The 21689-nt window shown below is 41.1% G+C and overlaps 1 protein-coding gene and 1 long non-coding RNA gene across 7 annotated transcripts in view; one reads left to right on the top strand and one right to left on the bottom strand.

The window, feature by feature from the left end:
• Positions 1 to 21689, bottom strand: part of LOC131242309 (disease resistance RPP13-like protein 4) — a 90652-nt gene that overhangs the window by 52160 nt on the left and 16803 nt on the right. The window lies entirely within an intron of this gene.
• On the top strand, positions 17031 to 18832 carry LOC131242367 (uncharacterized). The gene is made up of 2 exons (XR_009169594.1): positions 17031 to 17684; positions 17717 to 18832. It is a non-coding gene; the product is annotated as an uncharacterized LOC131242367 (long non-coding RNA).

Consider the following 21689-nt stretch of genomic DNA (forward strand, 5'->3'; position numbering starts at 1 on the left):
CTCTACGGAGTGTATGGCATTTTTGCTCCTCAAATACCATATATGTGGCACATGTTTATGGTGATCTGAAATAGGCATCTTGAGGGCTCTGCCATTGATTGGCCAATAATAAAAAATAGCTTCGATTGAATTATCGTAACCATCTAATAATAAACTTCTCTTGATTAATGCCGGCCAGGCCATCGTGGACATTAGACATCTGTCTCTTAAGATAAGTTAAGATTAGTTACTTATCTTGATTAGGGCCTGTTTGGATTGTAAGTTACTTATTAGATAAGCTACTTATCTTAGTTTCTACTTATTACATGGATGAGTATGTTTTCAAAAAGTAGAAAGATATGTTTGGTTTCCAATAACACAAGTATTTATCCCCCAAGTATGCTTGGTACTCCTTACATCCACTGTCCTTGAGGTTGGACTAACCTTTGATATGGACTGGTCATTCTGTGGGTCCACTTGAGATTGGATTCATTACAATTTTGGGCCGTACTATAAAGTGAACTGGAAAGAAAATCAAAAGAAATAAAATTGGATAGCGAGCTTGGTCATACAACATATATAACAACATGGCCTGGGAGGGTTTTAATGGTGTGGATTTAAATCCTCACTGATTTTATGTTGTGGGTACATTCACTAGATCTTGGGAGTGTTTCAACAGTAGAGATTTTATCCTATTGTTTTCTGCTGGTGGGACCTACTTAATTAGCTTAGATAGCAAATACATTATAGTGGGTCCTAGCTATGGGCACCATTTTAGTGGACCTTAAGGAGGCTATGGTGGTGGGCATTGTTGGGGATTTGGGCTACGGAATCACACAGATCTAAATCTAGAATAGTAATTCAATGGCACCAAACACATACAAGAGAACACACAGATTTAACGTGGAAAACCCTTTTAAGAAAAAATCACGGCACAAAGCGATAGATCTCCACTATGAAATAGAAATTACAAAGAGAGAGGACTTACCCGATTCGAACAACCTCAAATCTTACCCTTACTACACCCTTTAGAATACCTTTTGGAAGCCTTAGAATACTTTCCCATTCTCTTTCTTCTAGAAAAATCCTAAGGACCTCCATTTATAGTTTAGGCAACTTTCTTTCACACCTTGCGAAAGACTGACTCAAATTTTTGCAGTCCGCATCAGATTCGAAAACGAATCTGTGTAACTACGACTAGTCAAGCAGAGGCTACGACTAGTCGTAGGACCCCTACGACCAGTCGAGACATCCCCACGACTGGTCAGGTAGACCGGACACCAAAAATCCCAAGTCGCTGGACTTTGAGTCGAGCGACTCCTACGACCGGTCGAGCAACCCAAAGTCAGATTTAAGACTTTTGACAACAATCTCCACCAAGTCTTCAATCTTGAACCGTGTAGCTCCTTGACCCCTTCCGTTATCCCTTTATTGCATCATAGTTTCAATCAACGCTTCTCGTGCACACTCTATCCTTATTTTCCACCATTGCCAAGTCCAGAGAAGTTGCACAGAACTTAAACTTCTTTGTAGGAACATTCTTGTTGATCATGTCTGCCGGATCTAAATTCACATGCCTAACCACCTTTGCTCCTATCTTCCTAAAAGAAAAGATGTAGTCTTCTTAACATTTCACCGCTACCCAATATTGCTTGTCGGGGTACTTGCTCACAAGATTGATAGCCTATGAAATAACCAGTCTAATCCAGACCATGACATACACTACCAACTGCATTCGAATAAGGCTCATGAGATATCCTAGTTTTCCTCATCTGTTTTGGGACATGTCCTGAGGAAAACTTGAGGAGAGACGCGTAGGGAACGCTTTCCGGCTTTTCCTGGCCCATCACATCCTTGATCAATACCTACATACAAGGTATCCCTCCTGTGATTACTAAAGCCTACTCCTCCTTCCGTCTCAATGCCGAGAACCATCTTTGCAGCCCCTCCGATCCTTTATCCTGAATGTCCCACTTAATCGAGTCTTCAGTACATTGATTTCAGACATGTCATAATTGGCGATCTACATGTCATCAATTACTGACTCATCACAAATGAATCAAACCATTGCCTATACGACAGGTCGAACCACGACCTCCTGGAAAGTCTTTTTTCAGCCCTTTTAACTTCGAACCGCTCTGATTGCTTCATGTAGATCCGCTCTTCACTTTCCCTTGCAGAAGCGCAGACTCCACATCTATCCTTTCAGCTCAAGATCACATTGGCTAACCAGCGCCAATTACGGATCTAATAGACACTTGATATCCTGTCGGCGCGAATATCTTTGACAAGTCGATCCCTTCTCTCTGAACATAACCCTTCGCTACCATCCTCGCCCTGTATCTATGTTGTATTCTCCTGAAGATCCGGCTGCATCCAATCGCTTGACGGCCCACTAAAAGCTCCACCTGCTCCCATATGTCTGTCTAGTACAACGAATCCATCACATCGCCTATGGTCACCTTTCGCTTCTTAGCACCAGACTCACCTAGAGCTATCTGAATAGAAGATGAATTCCCTGCGATATTGGAGTCGTTCATGTACCTTGCCGATATCCTACAGTCATGCTGTGTGATTCTTCTCACAGGCGGCTGATCCACCTGCTCTATATCCTTATCCGCACGTCTTGACCTTCTTGCCCTGCCCACTCATGTGACCATGCCCAACATGTCATGCACATGCAGAGGTGGACTCCGCTACATCTACTGCAGCTCCACCTTTTGAAGTGCTCCCGATCAACCTGTACAAGTTATCGAGTCGTTGCGCTTTCATGATTACCCGTGCCCCCTTAGATACCTTAAGAGTACTATCAATACCTGTGTACTTGCATCCTTTTGCCTCAAGCACACCAAGAGAAATAAGATTCTGCTTCAAATCAGGAACGTACCTGACATCAGTCAAGGTACACTTCACCCCATCAAACATCTTGATGCACACTGAACCAACAGCCACGACATTACAAGCAATGTCATTGCCCATAAATACCTGCCCACCATCGCACTCCCTGTAGCTAGTGAACCAACTCCGATGAGGAGTCATGTGAAAAGATGCCCCTGTGTCTAGCATCCACTCATCCTTACGATCATTGTATGACCGCCAGATCGTAGACACAGACAAAACATTACCATCACATTCACTCGATCCATCCGACGTGGCAGCATTGGCCTTCGTGTATGAAGCCTCAGAATCTTCTCTTTTCGATTTAGGATTTTCGCAATCCTTCTTCACATGTCCTTCTTTCCCACAGTTCTAGCACTTTACCTTTCCTTTGTCATTGCCCTTGAATTTGGACCTAGAATGTGAAGAACCTGTACCTTGTTCAGAATTCCTACTCCTTGTAAGCAATGCCTTAGAAGATATCCCCATGTTGATTTTAAACTTTCTCATAGCCTTCCCTTGAAGGGCCAAATAATCATGTCAACACTCAGGGTTTTATTCGCTGAGCACATTGTGTCCTTGAATGACTCATAAGACGCCGGAAGAGAATTCAGCAACATACATGCTTGTTTTTCATCTTTCATCACTTTCTCCATATCCAGTAATTTGCAAACTAATTTGTTGAAGTTGCTGATGTGAGCCTCCAAATCTCTACCCTCTGCCATCTTGAAGTTATACCACTGCCGCTTCAAGTGCAAGCGATTTTCAGAGGATTTTTTCGCATAGACATCCTCTAACTTCGCCCATAACTTAGACGCAGTTTTCTCTCTCATGATGTTGTAGAGAACCTCATCCGTAATACATAAACGGATCGATGATAAAGCCTTCTTATAAAGACTATTCCAATTATCATCAGTCATAGTAGACTTCTGCTCCTCAAGAGCACCATCTTCGTCTTGCTTGATTAATAAACTCATCATCTTGATCCTCCATAACTCAAAATTATTTTTCCCTGAGTACTTCTCAATATCATACCTAGTGCTTCCCATTATTACTAATCCCTCAGCTTCAGATCTGTGCCCCAACGATTTCTCTGATACCACTTGTTGGGGATTTGGGCAGCGAAATCACACAGATCTAGATCTATGATAGAAATTCAATGGCACCAAACACATACAAGAGAATACACAGATTTAACGTGGAAAACTCTTTTAGGAAAAAACCATGGCACAAAACGACAGATCTCTACTATGAAATAGAAATTACAAAGAGAGAGGACTTACCCGATTCGAACAACCTCGAATCTCACCCTTTGTACACCCTTTAGAATACCTTTTGGAAGCCTTAGAATACTTTCCCATTCTCTTTCCCCTAAAAAAATCCTAGGGACCCCTATTTATAGTTTAAGCAACTCCCTTTCGCACCTTACGAAAGACTGACTCAAATTTTCGCAGTCCGCATCAGATTCAGAAACGAATCTGCGTAACTACGACTAGTCGAGCCGAGGCTACGACTGGTCGTAGAACCCCTACGACTGATCGAGACATTCCCACGACCGGTCGAGCAGCCCAGACACCAAAAATCCCAAGTCGCTGGACTTTGAGTCGAGCGGCTCCCACGACCGGTCGTGGCTGACCCACGACCAATTGAGCAACCCAAAGTCAGATTTAAGACTTTTGACAATAGGCATTACATAAATAGGAAAACGGATGGATAGCATGGATATACAACAAATACAAAGAGATGGGCCATCAGGGTATATGCAACAGTGGGTGTCATTACTTCTTGCTGCTAGTGGTGGGGTTAATTTGATGGACAGTGCGGATTCCTCAAATTATGTTGGGTCCCACTATCCCACGTGGTGGGACCCACACTCAAAAGGATCTTGAGAAAGAGAGGTTTCAGCGGTATGTAGGTGCTTGGTCACCACCATTTGCAGTGGGGTCCTGACGCAGGGATGAACGTGATGAGGATAACTACTCCGAATCCACGGAGCTTCTCTGGACTCCTCACAGAGACTTCTCGAATCCACGAGGAAAGAAAGCAGAAAAATAGAAATAAATTCTAATAAATTCAAAATTGATTAATTGATGAATAAAAACGAGTTCACAACCCTTTAAATAGGGCTACCAAGCAATGGGAAAGAAATTAGAAGCAAACTACAACTCAAACTCTTAGAATCCGCGACTTACTATAAATAGTAAACTTACTATTTATAGACGGTCGTGATGTCTACTAGTGCGCAAGGTTTTCGGCCAAAAATAGTAAGTGTCCTATTTGGCTTCACCAAACCGTTCTCCTAATTATTCTAAGCTCTTTTCACGTTGGGCGCAACTCCTAAAGCCCGACGGATGAAGAGTTATAATCGAACTAAAACTTACTATTTATAGTAAAAACGAAATTAAAAGTAGGGAAACGACCATCAATCAAGGGGTTTTTTTTGCAATTCCAGGTTGTGCAACCCGGCATAGCAGGGTTGATTGGCTAAAGTAGTTCGTTCTACCCCAAAATCATATATTTTACGTCAGATAACTCATTCCAGGATTGCAAGATACGCCCGATTTAAGGTTCGATGGTGGTTCGATGGTCCGGGCCTTTTCCGATCCATCTTGGCCATGTAATTTTCTGCGACCCACTCTACATCAGTCTCCTCCACTTCAAAAGAACTTGTCCTCGAGTTCTCGTCATGCTCTGGTTCATAATACTCGGTCAGGTCCGCGACATTGAAAGTCTGTGAGATTGCCATGTCATCTGGAAGATCAACAATATAAGCGTTATCATTAATCTTTCGGATGATTGGGACAGGTCCAATTTTCTTATTTTTCAACTTGTTGTACGTCCCGGTCGGAAATCTCTCTTTGCGCAGATGGACCATAACGCGGTCGCCCACCTCGAACACTTTTTGTCGCCGATGCTTGTCCGCTTGTTCCTTGTACTTCTCATTCGAGGCATGTAGCTTGGTATGCATTCCGCATGGATGCCCATGATTTTGTCTCGCCATATGTTCTGCTGCAATGCTCGTGCACAGGGTGCTTGGGCGGAGGGACCAAGTCAAGTGTTTGGCGAGGCACTCGTCGTATATAATCTGGAATGGTGATCTCCTGTTGAGCGGTTCACCATGTTGTTGAATCCAAAACTCTGCTTGAGACAAGGCCAAATCCCACTTCTTCGGTTTTCTCCTGAAATACAGCGAAGGATGTTTCCCAAAGTGTGATTCACAACTAGAAATGCCCATCAGTCTGTGAGTGGTAAGCACTGCTGAATTGAAGTCGTGTATCGAATCGATTCCATAAAGTCCGCCAAAAGTGGCTAATGAACTTCGTGTCACGATCGGAAGTAATGGTCTTGGGGACCCCGTGTAGCCGTACGACCTCCCTGAAAAATAGATTCGCCACGTGTGTTGCATCGAGGGTCTTCTTGCATGGGATAAAGTGCGCCATCTTGGAGAAACGATCTACCACCACGAACACCGAATCCATGCCACGTTGTGTTCGTGGGAGACCAAGCACGAAGTCCATTGATAAATCCTCCCAAGGACCGTCAGGCACAGGTAACGGGGTGTAGAGGCCCGTATTCTGAGACTGCCCTTTGGAGGTCTGACAAATATGACAACGTTGTATCGCTCTTCCCACATCACGTACTAATTGCGGCCAGTAATACCGCTCTTCCACAAGAGCTCGCGTCTTGTCTCGCCCAAGGTGTCCACCGAGGCCACCTCCATGTAGCTCCTGAATAATCTGCTCCCTCAGAGAACTTTGGGGGATGCACAATCGATTCCCTTTGAAGAGAAAATCGTCCTGTATATGAAGGTCACTAGGGTGACCTTCTTGACACTTCATCCAAGAATCTTTGAAGTCCTCATCCTCGGCATACAGCTCCTTGAGACAGTCGAAGCCGACTACCTAGTTGCTCATTGTTACTAGTAGTGATGCACGACGGCTAAGTGCATCAGCCACCTTGTTCTGCCCTGACTTATGCTTCAGCGAACGTGAATTCCTGTAAAACGCAACCCATCTAGCATGCACACGATTCACGTTAGTCGACTATTAATAAACTTTAATGCTTGATGGTCATGTACAAAACAAACTCTCTTTGAATTAGATAATGTCGCCAATGTCGCAGCGTCTCTCAAAAGTCGACCACTTCTTTCGGGCTTGAGTTTCTTGTATAAGGCTACCGGCCTGCCTTCTGTGATAATACTCCTCCAATTGCATATGAAGCGTCACACTCAACCTCAAACAATTTGTCGAAATTAGGAAGCACCAAGACCGGTGTTGTAGACAAACGATGCTTGATCTCATGAAAACTCTTATCAGCTTTATCGGTCCACTGGAACGGTCCTTTTTTCATGCAATCTGTTATAGGCGCGACTATGGTGCTAAAATCTCGCACAAATCGACGATAGAAAGTCGCAAACACGTGAAAACTCCTCACCTCATTGTCGGGATCGGCCATTCCCTAATAGCTCGCACCTTTTCATCGTCCACACGAATGCCTGTGGACGTTACAACAAATCCTAGAAACAATAGGCTGTCAGTTAAAAAACTACACTTCTTCAAGTTGAGGTACAACTTGTTAAGTTGTAGGACCTGTAGCACCTGCCTGAGATGTTTCTTGTGCTCCGCCTCATCCTGGCTATATATCAATATGTCATCAAAATATACTACCACAAATCGGCCAGTGAACGGTTTTAGAACTTGATTCATCAAACGCATAAAAGTACTTGGTGTGTTCGATAGACCGAAGGGCATGACCAGTCACTCATACAACCCTTCCTCGATATTGAATGCTGTTTTCCACTCATTACTGGGTTGGATACGAATTTGATGGTACCCGCTCCTCAGATCTAGCATAAAAAACACCTTAGCCCCTTCTAGCATATCGAGCATGTCGTCAAACCGCGATATTGGGAACCGATATTTGATGGTAATTTTGTTGATTGCTCATTGTCGACACACATGCGCCAAACTTCCATCTTTTTTGGCATTAATAATACTGGTACGACACATGGGCTCATGCTCCCTCTCAAGAGGCCCTTACGGATCAATTCCTACACTTACTCCTGAAGTATCTCACACTCATTCGAACTCATCCAATAATGAGGGCGGTTGGACAGGCTAGCCCCAGGGATGGAGTCTATGTGATGTTGGATGTCCCTCATGGGGGGCAATCCATCAGGTAGATCTTCAGGCCAGACTTCTTTGAATTCATTTAGTAATAGTCTTAAACTTGGAGAGATGTTTGAGGGTTCTTCTTCCTCGCCCTTCACTACTATGGCGTATACCTCGCCGGTTTCCTTGTTCCTCCATGAAATTCCGAATGGTCAAAAGGAAACTCCCCTCCACTTGGAAGGCTTTAGGGTGGTTCTCTGGTGCCGTAGAGGCAACGATTATTTTTCAACTATCTTTGACGAATATGTAGACATTTTCTCGTCCCTATTGGATCGCGTCACGGTCCGACTGCCAGGGTCGACCGAGTAACATATGACAAGCTTCCATGTCGACCATGTCACAAAGTATCTGATCCTTATAAGTTTTGCCAATTGAAATGAGATAGTATATTGTCTAGTTACCTTCGTCTTATTCACCTTTTTTTATCCAACCAATTGAGTACGGGAAAGGATGTTTCGTCGTTGGTAACTGCAACTTGTCCACCATCACTCTTGAGATGATGTTCTCGCTACTCCACTATCTATGATCACATCACAGACCTTTCCGTTGACAGTGCACCGAATACGAAATATATTGTGTCGTTATGAATATAATTCTTTTCGTGGGGTATAAAGTAATTGCCTTACAACTAAAAATTCACCACGATCCTCGCCCATCACTTCATCGCCACCTGTTATTTCTTCAGTGGTTTGTTCATGTTCATCAAAGCCATGGTCTTCTTCTGCGGCCTCGTCTTCAGTGCCCCCTTCATTTATAGTTAAGTGTGCTGCGGGACATTGAGGACAAGTGTTTGATAAGTGGCCTAATTGGCCATAGCGGTAACAATTATTCGACCTTGGCCGAGCATAAGGATTTGGAATCCTACTCGGACTCGCTGTTGTGGGTGCTGCACGTTGAGGTCTGGATGAGCCGCTCCCCGTATCACGGTTTGCGGTTGTAGGAAGTTGAGGTACTGGGTCTTTTCCTCGTGGCAGCACTGGATCCTGCGTGGGACCCGTCATGGGGGGTCGAGTTGAAGGATATGGACGAGCAGGAGCTCTTGCAAGTTGTGTTTCTGCCCTACCCGCCAATTGAACTGCTTCATCCACAGTCCCGACTGGGTACATCTGAACTCGGTCCTGAATTGTCGGTCGCAACCCACCTATAAATCGTGCCACCTTCTGTGACTCAGATTCTGACAGATCGTTTCGTGTAGCCAGCCGTTGAAATTCTTCAGTGTAATCTGTGACTGTTCGATTTCCTTGCCTGTAATTTTGATATTGCTGGAATAATATCTGCTCATAATCACTGGGGAGAAATCGAGATCGAAGAAGACGTCTCATCCGTGGCCATGATGAGATGGGCGCCTTGTTCTGGCGAGCTCGTGAGAGTTGTAATTGTTCCCACCATGCAGAAGCACCAGATTTTAATTTAAACGCTACCAATTTTACCCTTTTATGATCTGGCACGTCCATGTAATCAAAATATCTCTCTACTTCGGCTAGCCAATCGAGAAAATCTTCTATACGTAATAAACCGTTAAAACTAGGAAGTTCAGCCTTACCTCGATAGTCTCTTTCAGCACGATCTAGATGATCACCTCCATGGATTGGTCGTCGAGCAAAACCCTCATTAAGGTCCTCGTCGCTAGAACTTGAATCATCTGGTGTAGCCCTACGGTTTGCCACTTGTAGTGCTCTACAAAAATCGGGGTTGTGTTGTACAGTAACCATGGGTGGTGGAGCCACCACGGGTGGTGGAGCACCGCCTAGGGGTTGGGACGAAAGTAGTGCATCCGCAAGACGGTCGAGAGTTGCCTGCAGCCCTTGCATGGTCAACTGACTCTCTCGGTGGAAAGCTTCCATTCTTTCCGAAAGATAACGAATCCCTGGATCACCGTCCACAGGATTTTGATTCATACCTTCGTTGTTTGCCATCGGCCCGAGGGGAATCCTCGCTTTGATACCAATTGACGCAGGGATGAACGTGATGAGGATAACTACTCCGAATCCACGGAGCTTCTCTGGACTCCTCACAGAGACTTCTCGAATCCACGAGGAAAGAAAAGAGAAAATAGAAATAAATTCTAATAAATTCAAAATTGATTAATTGATGAATAAAAACGAGTTCACAACCCTTTAAATAGGGCTACCAAGCAATGGGAAAGAAATTAGAATCAAACTACAACTCAAACTCTTAGAATCCGCGACTTACTATAAATAGTAAACTTACTATTTATAGACGGTCGTGATGTCTACTAGTGCGTAAGGTTTTCGGCCAAAAATAGTAAGTGTCCTATTTGGCTTCACCAAACCGTTCTCCTAATTATTCTAAGCTCTTTTCACGTTGGGCGCAACTCCTAAAGCCCGACGGATGAAGAGTTATAATCGAACTAAAACTTACTATTTATAGTAAAAACGAAATTAAAACAGGGAAACGACCGTCAATCCAGGGGTTTTTCGCAATTCCGGGCTGCGCAACCCGGCATAGCTGGGTTGGTTGGCTTCAGTAGCTCGTTCTACCCCAAAATCATATATTTTACGTCAGATAACTCATTCCGGATTGCAAGATACGCCCGATTTAAGGTTCGATGGTCTGGATTACTTCTGTCGTCGACCGGGCCTTTTCTGATCCATCTTGGCCATGTAATTTTCTGCGACCCACTCTACATCAGGTCCACAAACTGGTGGCCCCACTGTTGATACATTCAGCAGGTGTTAGTTTTCATGTCAACTGGGTTTTTATGCCCAGCACCAAGTTGGGTTGCAATCAACCTCTTGTGCGACAAAAAATAACAATTGAAGGAAATAAGTTACCTTGGGAAGTTTAAGGAAAAAAAAAAAATGTCGAAATAAGTAATGGATATTAATTTTTAACCAAATTTACTAATCCTATATAGGTAACTTAACTCCTGCTATTAGCAGAAAAAGTTTCTTATCTGGCTGCATCTAAATGGGCACTTAATGTTCTTTTGTGATCAATCAGGCTATTCTTCAACTCAGGTGGGCCCTAGTTAGAATCAAGGGCGGGCATCCCTCTTCACCCTGTTTCATGAGCTCTGGCGCACCAGAGTTTCCGATCGAGTGAATTTTCAGGCCCCTGGTTAACATGTGGGGACATATCTGATGGATGAACTGGACGGAATACATACACTACATCGCCCCACATCTGCTCCGTACCACTATAAGCCTAGGGTAGGTATTGGTACCACTAGAGGGATCCTCCCCATCAGAAAAAATCCAGCTGTACATCCCACCTATTTCAACAAACAAGTGTCCCAAAGCAGAGGCTGGAATTGCTGATGAACCAATCTGAACTCAAATGAGAATCTCAAATTCTTTCAGCCCAAATTATTATTATTATTATTTTTTTTTTTAAATGCAATTCCAACTTACCCTAATCATGGGACTTATATTATTCATTCCAAAAAGGCTAAAATTTCATTTCAAGAGACTTGGGTTAGATCTTCCAATGTGCTCTACACCCCATCACACATGTTTATTATGAACATATGGCAAGAGTTCACATGGCCCAAATACCTGGCCACACTAAAAGCTTATGGACCAGCCACGCCCTTTAATAACCCTAGTGGTTGTGGTAGTCCATTTAATACGATATCGGTATATTTTGGACCAACAAAGATTTGTAAGTCCATATTGTCACAAATAGTGAATTGGAAATCTTGATTTAGAAAAAGCCCCTGGACCATTGTTGTAGTCTAGCCCAAAAGAAAAAAAAGCCATAGATGCAAAATGATAGCTTTTCCTTAGATTTGGGGTGGAGTTGGTCAGGTCTATTTCAGTCTTTTAACCCAAAATCAGGCCCATTTAATAACTGTTTCCCAACCATGTTGGATCAAATTGATTTTGAGAATACCTAGACATTTAGTAACTCAGATAAAACTTTTAGACCTAAAGACACCTCTCGGGTCCAATGACCCTTGGGTCCATTCAACACATTTGCACCCTGTATATATCTAGGTAAAGGTGAAAAATATGATGGACTGGGCTGAGTTGAATTAAAATTTTGAATAGGGCCGGTTCAACCGGTCTAGCTACGTAAATTATGGGTTTAAAGAAACCCAAGTCCAGCCCATTTGGCACTGATACCATGGTTGTCAGTGATGGGAAATGGTAAGTGAGAGTTAACGCCTAACGGAGGTCCGGCCTAATAATAGAAGGCCTATGCTTAAGCCCGATCTGAGCCCTCGTGTATCTGAATGGCCCAAATCCAACTTTTGACTTATGTGGTCCTAAATATCATTTTTTATTTTCTTAATTTACCAATTTGTTATAACTTCCTATTATAAATGTAATGAATGAAAATTCTTATTATAATTGTCCACAAATGGCCAGACTCATGCTCAACAAACAGGTCCAAGCTTGGCCCACCTAAGTCTGTTCAAGCTTGGGTCAGTTCGTTGGGTGTGCCCATCATGCATGATTTGTGACAAAAATGACTTGAAATCTAAATGGGCCGCACGGGACATACTCTGGCACTTCTCGTGGTCTCTTAGCCACGAGCTGAAACTTTTGGCTAGGCTGAGTCCTTGGGTGTAATATTCCAACCCGAGCGTGGGCTGAAGTGGGCCAGGTTTGTAGCTCAAGGGCCCAGCCCGCACCAATGGCAGCCCCAGAGGAAGGAATGCTAAGGATTGTCTCAATTTTATCAATCATGGTTGATCTAAGACAGTCTACTATGTGAATGGTCCGAATCCCTATTAATATTCTTTGGATTGACTCATTCTTTGTCTCATACCCTAAAATTATCTCTCCAAATGGATGAATGGTGTGGATATAACAAATACTTCATAGTGGGGCCATAGAACTCGGTGACGTCACTTCAGTAGCAAGTCTCGCTACTCTTAACCTTTTCAGTAGGGGCTTTTCCAGTCGCACAGAGGACGGAAGATGGTGTTGGTGTGTGCTACCTACGCAATCCTAGTCCGTCATCTCCACTTATAAATCCCACTCATTTTTGAAGTTGCAGGTTGTTTTGATTTTCATCATCTTTTAATTCTCAGCAGATCTCTCTGATCATGACGATATCCTTAGGGTCGTTTGGATGCCTGTAACTTTTCTAAAATGTAAGTAAGTTACAGGTGACTTAGTTACAGTTGGCGTTTGGGGGAGGAAAGTCACAGGTGACTTTCTCTCAACCTGTAACTAAGTTATAGGAGAAAGAGCCAAAAATCTTACAGGCGCTGGAGTCGTTTTTCAAGTTACCTGTAACTAAGTTACAGGTAACGGTTGAAATTTTTGAAATGAAAATCGTTAGGAAGAATCGCAGTCTTCATCTCCCTCTCACCTCCGTTTCCCTCTCTCAAGTCTCCTTCTCCCTCTCTCAATCTACTTCTCCCTCTCCCATCAAGCTTCTGCAAGGTACGAACTTTCTTTCCTTTATTTATTTATTTATTTTTCCTTTTGCATTGATGGAGGTAGTATGGTGAGGTGGCTTGGAAAATGTAGATGATCTGTGGGGCCCACCGTATTGTATTTGTTTTATCCATGCCGTCCAATCCACTCTCTTGAATCGTTTTAGGTTTGATTCCAAAAACGAGGGATATCTAAATCTCAGGTGGACCACACCACCGAAAACAATAACGATTAAAAGTCCACCATTAAAAAACTAGTAGGGCCCACTGTACTGTTTGTTTGACATCCAAGCCGTTGATTAGGTCATAAAGACCTGGATGATGGGAAAAAAACAAATATCAATTTGATCGAAAACATTGGTGGCCCACCAAAAGTTTTAATGGTGGCTGTTCAATCAACATTGTTTCCAGTGATGTGGTCCACCCGAAATTTTGATGTACCTTATTTTTGGGCAGATGACTCAAATTTTTTTGGAATAATGGATAGATGGTGTGGATGAAACAAATACAACATAGTGGGCCACCTTAACACGTTTAGTCCATGATCTAGTAGAGAGTGTTTTGAGGGAGGGGCCCCACAGAAACCATTTTAGTCCTAATCTGCCACTGGGTTTCATGTAAATTGTCTCCATGACATGTTGGCACATGTGCTGTGAAATGCCTCTTCAATGGATCATTTTATCACAGCACATATAAGCACATGGGAAGTGCTAAAGCATTAACAGTCATTTGTGATGGTGTATGCAACCATTCGGCTGAAGCACTTCTCACTGGAGATGTACCCTAGTAGTTAACCCAAATTATTTTCTAGAGATTTTGATAAGGATTGAAAATTTTTGCTTGAATATGTTACTTTAAGTTTTTTGTTCATATTATTAGCATTTTGAAAATATGGGCACACTTTTATGGTCTACCTGTTGATTAGTTTAGCCTAAGAATCGGCCAAACTATTCATTTACATGGGCTTAATAAAATGGAATAATTTTATCCCAATCTTTTTAATGTGTCAATCTGGTTTTTTAACGATTCTCTATTTCAAACTCTATCTAGTGTGAATATCCAACTTATTACCTGTAAAAAAGTTACAGGTTATCCAAACACAAAAACAAAATTACCTGTAAGTAAGTTACAACTTACATCCAAACAGAATTACCTGTAACTTACTTACACCTGTATAACTTAAAAAAGTTACAGGCATCCAAACAGGCCCTAATGTTCCTCTCCTTCTCTTCTCTCCCCTGTCCATATCTCTTCCTCCATCATTCATCTCTCCCCAAAACTCCCCCTTCTTCAAAACCTCCATCGTCCTCTCTCTCAATCCCCCACAAGAAAGAGTCCCACCACAAGAGCTCTCACAGGCTGGCAATAATACAAAGAAGCTGTCAAAGACAAGGACCTCCCCCAAACACTTCGCTTCTTGAAATCCGTCAAATCCCTTTCCCTCCAATCCTCTCTCGATGGCAGCAGCAACGACGGTCTGTCGCAGCTACATTGGCCAAAGAGGGACTGGGAAGTCCTCTACGCTTGCTTGAATGCCGACGACATAAAGCTCCCCCACTACAGGGGCTTCCTCCCTAATATTGGGAAGTGCAAGAGCATCGGTAATTCTGTGAATATGTTTGTTTCGGGGTCTTGAATTTCTGTTGGAATTATTTTATTGTGGTGATTAAGATGGTAATTTGATGATTTTGTACGGATTGTTTATATGAATTCTGGTGATTTTTTGTTTATTTATGTGAATGCTGAGGTGGGTTTCTCGGACTACTTTCTTTTACATATTTGTGGGCCCTGAATTCGACTAATTTGAACAAGAAACTTGTTTATGCAATTCAAGAAATGTTGAAATGCAAATGACTTGAGTAGAAGCTCGACATTTTCATCAGTATCTCGATGATTATTTAGTTGGGTTTTGCGAAATTTAAAGGGTTGTTTGTCTCCCTGGAATCAAAAGGGCATAAGGGGTCCTTTGGCAACCTTGAGAGAGAGATTTTGTTAATCATGGTTGGGTACTGGGAATGTAATTCTATGGAATTCAGAAACTGCATTTGGGTAGTGGGAAAGACAGTGGGCTGTGCAGGTCTATTTATTTATTTTTTTTTTAAAAAAAAACACTAAAAAAGTGATTGTTGGAACCTATCTAGTGTAGCAACCAGGCTAGTCTGCTGTTTGTTGGAACCTATCTAGTGTAGCAACCAGGCCGGACTGCTGTTTGTTGGAACCTATCTAGTGTAGCAACCAGGCCGGTCTGCTGTTTGTTGGAACCTATCTAGTGTAGCAAAAACACGCCTGTTTGTTATTTGTTGAAGCATCTCTAGGTCTTCTTTTCTCCTTGAAAACATTATGAGCTCTGTGGGACCAATCAGGCTATGGAATCCACTTTGTCCATCAGGATTCTCCCCACATAATTACTTTACAAACAAAAAATTAACTCAATAAAAAACTCGGTTGGGCAATACAAGAAGAAAATATAATGTAAAATCATGGGTTAACTTAACCCCTTAAAATTGAGTGTTGTGGCCCACCTAAGTTTTCAATCATCAAAATATTTGGTATGTCCCTTCATCTTGGTGGGAGGAACCTAATTACAGGTTGGGTTCATTTTGGACTATCTTATTCCCAAGCTGCGAATCTAACTGACATTTGATCTGAGGGCCTAAATCACGATTCGAATGTGATTGATGGGAGGGAGGGAGGGAGGGAAGGAGTATTGTCCGGGTTTGCTAGGAACTTAAATTGTTGTTTATCTTCCTAGTGTACTTTTGCTGTTTGTCAAACGATCACCAAAGAATATGTTTCTATGAAATAAAATTCTTGAGAAAGTGTTTTGTTTCTCCTGGTTCAATATTGGGAATGTAATTTTTTGGAATCTAGAAATTGTGTTTATGTGTTTTGGGAAAAAATTGGTATGAATTCTACCAGTTAATATTTATAATAAAAAATGTGACTATTGGGAAGGAATCCATTTCCTTGGAATTTGTAGGCCAACATCTGACAAGGAACAAAACACGAAAGATAGAATCTGTTTCTAACTGGAAACTGTTTCTAAGTTTTCCCATGGTCCCAAAGTAGAAATTTACCCCTACTTACAGATTCCGTTTATAGATACTTGCCCAGGTAGCCAAGCAACCCCTGAGATGGGTTTTTAGTTTGGTTCCAAGGTTCACATTCTCAGGAGCTTGAAATTCAGTAACTTGAACAAAAAATTGAATGCTTTTGTGAGTATTACAAACTTGAAGTACAAATAAAGTGACTGGAAACTCGTTGATCGTATGATTATCTGCACGATTTATGAATCACAATTTTTTATGAGAGTGTTTTGACGGAGCAACAATCCCCTCTTGTTTTTAAAGCAATTGGACAATCCTGTTCGCCCATGTGTCATCTGATGTAATGGGCCATCGGTTTTGGCCAACGACCAATATAAGCTGGTGTACATTGGAACCAAAAACCTAGACCAAAAGTAGGGGAAAGAATGCTTAGAAAACATAGGGAGCCAATGCCACTTCCCTGTTTTTATTCTATTTGAGAACTCTTCCTTTATGTGAGAGTGTTTTCATGGAGCGACCATCCCCATCATGTACAATTAGTTTGAATACTTTTGATTATGCACTAAAACATTCTCAATGTTCAAATATTTTTATTCTATTTGAGAACTCTTCCTTTATGTGAGAGTGTTTTCATGGAGCGACCATCCCCATCATGTACAATTAGTTTGAATACTTTTGATTATGCACTAAAACATTCTCAATGTTCAATTTAAATATTTGGAAAAAAAAAAAAACTAAGCGCACACGAAGGAAAAATACCATGTAAATCTACTAACATCATTAATGAAATGCTCCAAGCTTTCCCAACAAAGCATCTACTAACATCATTCATTATATCCAACAGTAAAACAGAGTTCGTCACTAGATATAGAAAGTACAAATTTCAAAGGTTTATTGGGTACAAATATAACATAAAAAGGAACTAGAGTCCACAGATTTAATGGAGACAGGAAATTAAAAGCGAGGAAGCACATGATGAACCGTACACATTGTTGGATGACAAGAATTTGATGATAAATGCAGGAAATTTGGGGTTGCCTCTAGATGATAGAAATCGCCTTTCTTCGAGTCATGCAACAGTAATCTCCCGTACCGATGTTCCTTAACAAAGAAAATAGTTGGATGAAACTCAAAGTAAAGCAAATACCAATTAGCTAGATAGGGTGACCTGGATGCCAAATGCATCTGTGTGCATGTGATGGTTTCTATACACTTAGCCACCTCGATCGTTTCTCAAATTTGAACACTCTAGAGATAGTGATCAACTAGAAGAAACCGCTGACAAGTAGGGCATGTGAGCCATTGCTATGCTTTTCTAAATCATTTATTTTTTATTTTTCTTTTTGTTATGGTCAGGAATGCAGTGGAACCATCAGATGGATCACTCATCTGTACCATACATAAAGTGGGGAGGTCCTTGTGGGCATACCACTACCAAAGGAAAGTAGAGCCATTAGAACCAGAATGTGGTAGCACCATCCCTCTACTGTATTTTCATTGGTCATGATCATGTGTCAACCGAGACCATCAATTGAGATTGTCCATCTAGTAGGGACCCATCTCAGATCATGTTCCAAAAGAAACATTTATTTTGTTCATTTTACACACACACACACACACACACACACACACACACAGCATGATAGAAGTCACATGAATCAATGAGAGTTGCAATCAATCAAACAAGTTCCAACCGCCCCCTGCATTGACCAATCAATAGAAGTTAAGCCAAGCAGCCACATCCAATATCAAATTATTTGCCTTGTTTGTTTGAACGAATAGGAGATCTGGTTTGAGAATGTTATGAAAATGTAGCCAATTGAGATTACAATCATATGTTTTTCTAGCCTAAGAAAAGAAAATGAAGTTCCGCCTCCCTCTTGAGGGCAATTATTCTTTGATCCTGTATTTTTTCATCTGCATCCTTAACACACATCAAACTAAAGTACATGAACGTTTATGACATAGTTCAATCATGTTCATGCATGATGCAATAACAATTCACTTGCTACCTTGCAATTGCTTTCCATTGAATCTAGGTCTAAGGAATTCTTATATCATGCATGATTGTCACATGAACCTCTATGAGACAGGTGGAAACATGACGAGATTCAGACAGCTTTTCCAGCAGCCTCAATGTGGATGCTCATAGTCAAACGGATTGATCAAAGAGATTAATTTCAGAGTGGGATGTTAAAAGAAAAGTAGATGGAAGGTTTGAATGCAGTTGGAATCACCCTGCCATTGACCCTACTTGTACAAATTGAGAAACTGAGGCTATCATGTACTATTCTTTCCAAGGATCATATACAATCTAGATCATCAGATAACGTGCTTGGTGGTAACACATGAGATAGGCGTCCCAAATCACGTTATTATCTATAGTATGATCAAATGGGAGGATCTTATCAGTCTTAGTTCTTACATTTAACACATGTTGGTGAATCTTCAATTGTATGCGTTGCATAGTAGTATAGCACCCGCCTCACACGGGTGGGGCCTGACTCGCATGAGCCACCCACCTCACACAGACCGCTCATCGCCAGTGTGCCCTTACATCTCACAAGCCACCTCATTTGAGCCCGGTATGAAAATGTTCATGCATTAATCACCCCCAATATATCACTTTAATGGAGGACAAGTAGTCACTTGCTCTTAAAGCTGAAACTGATAGAGAGTGATTTAATCATTGTATCTCATTGCCCAGGCTCCACATCCCATGAGTTAGGTCATTGGTCGAAACCCTCATGGGCCCCATATCATATGGGTTTCACCTCACACAAGCTACCCGCCTCACACAGGTGGGGGCTCACACAAGTAGGGCTGCCCACCCCAAGTGCCCCTACATCTAATAGGCCATCCCACTTGAGCCTAGTGTGAAAATGCACTTGCATTCTTTTTCCCTTTGAATTTATACCACTTGCTATTTTACTTTTAACCATCCATTTATACCAATACCCATTAATTGGTGATTATTGTGATTTTAGAGATATACTCCATTCACAATGGGACCCTACAATTTGGATAGTGTGGATGTACACTAGTGCCACGTAAAGAGGATGAGTCAGTATATAGCCATAACCGAATTAAAAAATCCATAGCCAGAACCTTAAAGAAATTGATAATAAAAAAGAGAATTGAAAAGATTTAATATGTGTTTCAGAAAATACCCAGATAAAGGGATTTAAAAAAATAAAAATAAAAATAGCATTGAATGGCGTAACAGGTGGGATGGGGGCATTGGTCACCATAGAGAATTAATGACACAAGAAACAGAGAATCAGAGAATAATGCCATGTGTGTCAAAAAACGTTTTGAACTTCACGTATTAACTGCCACCATTAGTTTGAATACTTTTGATTATGCAAAACATATTCTCAATGTTCAATTTAAATCTTTAAACAAACACTAATTGCATACCAAGGAAAAATACCATGTAAATCTACTAACATCATCAATGAAATGCTTTTCCATTATAAAAAAAAAAAAGCGCTTTCCAAAAGAAAATCTACTAAGATCATCAATGAAATGTATCTAATAGGGAAACAGAGCTTGTCACTAGATATAGAAAGTACAAATTCCAAATGTTTATTGGCTAAACTAAAGTACACATATTTAAAGGAGAAAGGAAGTTAAAAGTGAGAATGCACACGAGGAACCATACATATTGTTGGATGACAAGACATAGATGATAGATATCGCCTTTCTTCAAGTCATGCCTCAGTAATCTCTCATACTGATGTTCCTTCACAAAGAAAATAGTTGGATGAAACTCAAAAGAAAACTCAATAGTTGGGGACAAGACATAGATGATAGATATCGCCTTTCTTCAAGTCATGCCTCAGTAATCTCTCATACTGATGTTCCTTCACAAAGAAAATAGTTGGATGAAACTCAAAAGAAAACTCAATAGTTGGATGCCCCACCCATTTTTGTTATGATCATGTATGCTTAGAAGCATCAGATGGATTGATCATCTATAACAAGGGAGGTCCTTGTGGGCATACCACTACAATAGGAAATGGTAACAAAACAAGAAAGTTGATAAGGTAGAGCCATCCCTTTACTGCACATGGGTTATAGTCACGTGTCAATTGAGACCGTCCATCTAGTAGGACCCATCTTAAATCATGTTCCCTTCATTATTTCTTTTTGGTTATGTAAACATAGCCTAAATTTCTTCGGGCTGTTGGTTTGGAATCTGCAACCAGATGGCTAGGATCATCCAATTTATATATTTTTAATCATGTTTCATCAACAACAACAAGGGCAATTAAATGAACATACTGAATTGGCACATCACCCCTGTCATGTGTACTCTGGAAAGGTCTCTGTAATCCTACACCGGTTCCACCAGCTTTGCCATAATTTCATCTTTCTATTAGAATTATTATATGACTAAAAGCACAACTGATGGTGATATTTATCGAATCAGTACTGGGTCCATGCACAACATACGGAGCATTTGTGATGTTTGCCGGGCAGCTAAGATTGCCTGAAGGTATTTGAGCCAAGAATGTCATGGGAAAAGCATGTACATACATACCTGCTCCTGCTTCTTCTTCTTCTTTTTTTTCTTCTTCTGCCGCACCTTTAAGAAGCAAGCCTAAGAAGGTAGAAAAAAGGCACAAATAGATGGAAGTAAGGTTACAAATGTCTTCAAAGGAATTTATTGGTGGTTTTGACACTTGAAATTTGAAGAATCTACATCTATAGTAATTTGATTCTTGACACTTGAAATTTGAAGAATCTACATCTATAGTAATTTGATTCTTGAGAATTTCAACGTGTCAAGTTGTGTTAAACATCGTGAAATTTAAATAATCTCTAAGAATATGAAAAGTAGCTTTTTACAAAGAATTGTAAATGGCTTAAAATTGGAAATTAAACTTTGGGCAAATTCTAAATTGTCAAAAGTGAAAATTAGCTCTAGAATTAAATTTTAATTTCAAAGGACAATAATTTGAAAAAATAAAAATAAAAATAGAACTCTTTAAATGTCATCAATGATAATCAAGCAAGTAACTTATTTAATTATTTGTCTATTGGATTGGCGGACATTTATTGGATGATTAAAAATAAAAAATATTCAATAATGTTTTTATTTCAACAAACAAGTGTTCCCAATTAGAGTTTAGGATTCTTGGACCAATCTAACTTTTGGGCTATGAGGTAGATACTGTGATTCCACAAGTTAATTGATTTAATTTGAGTGGAAGCCATTTGTACCATTTCTAAATGTCTGTGTATCAAGTGTCCCAT

The sequence above is a fragment of the Magnolia sinica genome, chromosome 1 (genome assembly GCF_029962835.1).
Source record: "Magnolia sinica isolate HGM2019 chromosome 1, MsV1, whole genome shotgun sequence".
Taxonomy (NCBI): domain Eukaryota; kingdom Viridiplantae; phylum Streptophyta; class Magnoliopsida; order Magnoliales; family Magnoliaceae; genus Magnolia; species Magnolia sinica.